Source organism: Lutra lutra, chromosome 11, assembly GCF_902655055.1.
Source record: "Lutra lutra chromosome 11, mLutLut1.2, whole genome shotgun sequence".
NCBI classification, from domain to species: domain Eukaryota; kingdom Metazoa; phylum Chordata; class Mammalia; order Carnivora; family Mustelidae; genus Lutra; species Lutra lutra.
In genome coordinates, this window is record NC_062288.1 from 81,354,676 (window position 1) to 81,359,032 (window position 4,357).

Below are 4,357 nucleotides of genomic sequence, written 5' to 3' on the forward strand. Positions count from 1 at the left end.
CAAATATTTACTGAAAGAAGAAAGAGGGAAGGAAAAAAGAAAGCAAAGAAGCAAGGAAGGAAGAAAAGATGTGAGGAATGAATGAAATGCTCCCAAGTCCAAACCATCAATAAAGTTCATTATGATTAATGTAATATATCATAACCTATTTTCTGTTATATAAGTCAAGATTAAGCCATCTATTATTTATATGAAAACTGGAATTTATTTGCTTTTTAAAATCATTATATATTCTGGATTAATTTCACATGAAATGTTATTAGTCTTGGTTATTGAATTGATTTACCAAATTTGAAACACAATTCATCATGTAGTAGTGCTACTTGTCAAATAATTTCAGGTTCTTCCTTCACATAAATAGCTGGAGTGTACTTTTGGTCCCTTTTAGGTTGGGCGGGGCCATGTGACTAGTTCTAGTTAATGAGTGATGAGTGGTGATGGCAGTGGGCAGTGCTGTGTGTCATTCTCAGACTGGAGCACATAATTACCAATACAAGATGTTTCAAAGATTTCTTTTCTTTTGCCATGGGTTCACCAGATAAAGTTACCATCTTTATGATACTTTCATTATTATTTTTTCTTTAGATGTTTTTTTCCCCAATAATTTATTAAATTTTGATGAATGAATGTATTTTTGTTGCATTTTGTAAAGCCATTACTTCAATATGTCTTAGAAATATATATATTTAAAATTTTTATTATTGAAGTATACTTGACATATATTAGTTTCAGGTAGACAACATAGTGATTTGGCAATTCCATACATTATGCAATGCTCATCACAATAAGTGTATTAGAATTATTATTTTTTTTATCAACTCTTCATCATTCACTTATGCAGGAAACATCTACTATGTTATCAGGTACTCTTCTATGCTCTTGGGATAATTAGTGAACAAAACTGACTATGATGTTCATTCTTTTGCAGCTTGCATTTTAGAGTTGTAGAGATAGACAATAAATATCATATTTAAGTAAATTATATAGTGTGTTGTAAGGTAATAAATGTCATGGAAAAGAGAAAATGTAAGGGAGATTGAGAAGTCTGGGATTGGGAGGAGATGGTCGGGGTAGGCCTCGCCAGGGTAGTGAAGTATAAGCAAAGTCTTGAAGAAAGTGTAGGGCTGAGCAGGCAGATATCTAAGGCCAAGTCACTCCATACTGGAGTGAATTAGCTAGGACAATGGTTCTTAATATCTTGGTGTCAGGACTCTTTCATACTCTTAAACTATGGTAAGGAGCCCAAAGAGCTTCTTGATCATTTAGATCCCATGAAAGGATCCTGAGGACTTACAGAGATCCCTGGGTCATCCTTTGATGGCTGCTGGAACAAAGGCTGAGGGAGGTCTGGTCTGTTGTAGGGACTTCAAGAATGCTGGTGTGACCAAGAGAGATCTACAGGAAAAAGACAGGAGAGGAAATCAGAGAGGAAACTGTGACCAAATCATATAGGACCTTCTAGGATACTATAAAGCCTTAATCCATACTCTGAGGGACATGGGGATCACTTAAGAACTTTGAGCAGAAGAATGGCATGATCTGACAAGCTTTCAACAGGACATTGTGGTTGCGGTGTTGCAACTAGACTGGACAAAGCCAGAGAACAAGGTGAGGGACTTGTAAAAGGCTACTACGATAATTCAGTGGGGGTACCCTCATCAGTTGGCTCTAAATGCATCAATAGACTCATCCCAAGCTCCTTTAGTACTGTTGAAGTAATAATCTTTCCCTTTGACTGATTCACATTCAATGTACTTTTCTCTTCCTTTCCCTCACAGCCTTATGTAAAGACATTGTTATTCCCTAACTGCACATTTCCCTTAATTTTCTTGTTAAAAGGCAATAGAGAAAAAACTATTTATTTTTATAGCTCCTTTTCAGCCAATATTTCAATTCCCTACTCTTTTATCAGCAGGCTCATTTTTCTAGCTCTTTTAAAAATTACAATACTCTGAAAAGCAATTATGAGTCCTTTTGTTAACATTTTTGTTAATCATTTTTCATTTATTCATTGGGTTCCATGTTTTTTGTTCATTTTGTTCTTTTTATCAGACATATTTTTCTACTAATGAGTCTCTTGCATTTTAAACTAGGTCTGTCTTTGACGTCAATTCTAATATGATTTTTTCCCCCCAATACACTTTTTGGTACGTGAATTCATTATAAAATAAAAATAGAAGTTTCTTCTCTTTTGGTACTTAAAAAATCAAGTAAGTCTATCATCTGCTAGGATTTAATTAGAATGTAGTCACTCAATTTCTCTGTATTTAAAACATTCTTTCTAGTGTAATACTCATCCATCTTAAATGTCAATGTTATTTTGAAATATATTTGATTATGCCACATTGTTTTCTATGTTTATTTCACCCACTAGATTGTAAACTCCTTGAAAAATAGGCTTCAGTAATCTTCCTTCACCCACCACCTATTTCGTTATCCCTTGTTGTCTTATAAGAATATAATCAATTATGGCATTTACTCATATTATTTCTTATTCATTTTGGTTTCCATACTGAGGCACTTGAAAAAAAAAATTTAAGTAATCTCTAGGCTCAGTGTGGGGTTTTAACTCACAACCCCAAGATCAAGAGTTGCATTCTCCACTGACTGACCCAGCCAGGTAACGCTGTACTTTAAAAAAAATCATAAAACATATTAAAATTTTCTAAAACTTAATTTTTAGAACTCTTTTTCAAATTTAAGTGGAATTGAGTGGAGGTGAGAGTAGTACTGGGAGTTATTAATCCAGAAAAGGAGTTCTGGTCTATTTTCTGTCTGTGGACCTTAACAGTCTTTCAAAAATAGATGAAATATTTTAGTGCACTCATTAGCTTGATCTAATGATTATATGAGACCTTTTCCCTCATGGGAAGAAAGAGTAAAAAAGCATAAATCAGGGGCACCTGGGTGCTTCAGTCATTAAGCTGCTGCCTTCGGCTCAGGTCCCAATTCCAACATCCTGGAATGGAGCCCTGCATGGGGCTCCCTGCTCAGTGGGGCGTCTGCTTCTCCCTTTCCCTGCTGCTCCGCCTACTTGTGCTCTCTGTCTCTCTCAAATAAATAAAATCTTCAAAAAAAAGGTACAAATCAGTTTATTGAAGATGGCTAACAATTCTACAGTTAAATTTAAAAATTTATAAAAACTGCTTATTTCTAAGCAGTTTAAACTAACTCATATATAAAGTATCATATCTAATTGATATTATCAGCTTAAAATTATTTTTTCTTTTCTTTTTTTTTAGATTTTATTTATTTATTTATGAGGGAGAGAGAGATTGAGCACAAGCAGGGGGAGCAGCAGCCAGAGGGAGAAGCTGGTTCCCCGCTGAGCAAGGACCCCCCCTTGTGGGACTCTATCCAAGGGCTCTGGGGTCATGACCTGAGCCAGCTGAAGGCAGACACGCAACCAACTGAGCCACCCAGGCATCCCGATTTCATCAATTTTATTGTATGTTTGATTTTATAATTTTTTTTTTTTGCAATTTCATAATCCTCCACTTAGTAGGCTAAGTAAAAAGTTTTATAATTTCTTCCTTCCTTTCTTCCTTCCTTCCTTTCACTTAGACTGCATCTTCTCCCTCTTATTCTTTCAAAGGAAGAGAAGAACCAACCAATATCAAGGGTGAATGTCATTTGCAGAAGCAACAAGAACCAGCTTCGCGCTCAGGAGAGCATGCCATGCCTCCTCCTGGTAATTTCCAGTGCACCACATATTCAGAGAAATTTCTCTAGTAACAAACTGTAGAAATGATCCTTGAAACTATGGTCTTTGAAATGTTTATTTTTGGTATTATGTATCCCCTGAGTATACACAGGGCAACTGCTACACATGTAGGGTATCCATATAATTTATTGTCTGAATTGGGGCAGTTTTGAGAATTAAAAGGCGGCACTACCAATAATCACTTGAGGACAAAATGTAGAAACTGACTGTTCCCAGCAGACCACAGTGTCTGGTCAACTTATAGTCAAAGTTCTAGGGGAACACTTTTCTCTGCCAGGATTTTGTGTCCTAGAGAGGAAGGAACTTCTAGAATAGTATGGAAAAAAACCACTTTTATCTTTTCTCTGCCTTTTCTCGTATCCGTCCCTAAGAGAGGAGGAGTGATTTTGCTGATTGATGAGTTTGGGAGAAGAAATGGAGCATTTAATCTCCAAGTATAACCACTGCCAAAGCAGCCAATGTAATACTTGATACTTCTAAAAATAAAGATTTCTCCAGATGCTTGTTGCAGAAGTTTCTGACATTATATAAAATATTTTTTTTTTGCTTGATAATTCTAATTTTAAATGTCCATATGGACTTCTGGAAAACTAAATTTAAGCATATCCCTCTCTTTACCACAACTCCTCTACC

The 4,357-nt window shown here is 35.6% G+C and overlaps 1 non-coding gene across 1 annotated transcript; it reads right to left on the bottom strand.

Moving 5' to 3' along the window:
- Positions 1 to 3,555: 3,555 nt before the first annotated feature.
- LOC125081584 (small nucleolar RNA U3) lies at positions 3,556 to 3,770 on the bottom strand. The gene has a single exon (XR_007121761.1). It is a non-coding gene; the product is annotated as a small nucleolar RNA U3 (small nucleolar RNA).
- Between the last annotated feature and the right edge of the window lie 587 nt (positions 3,771 to 4,357).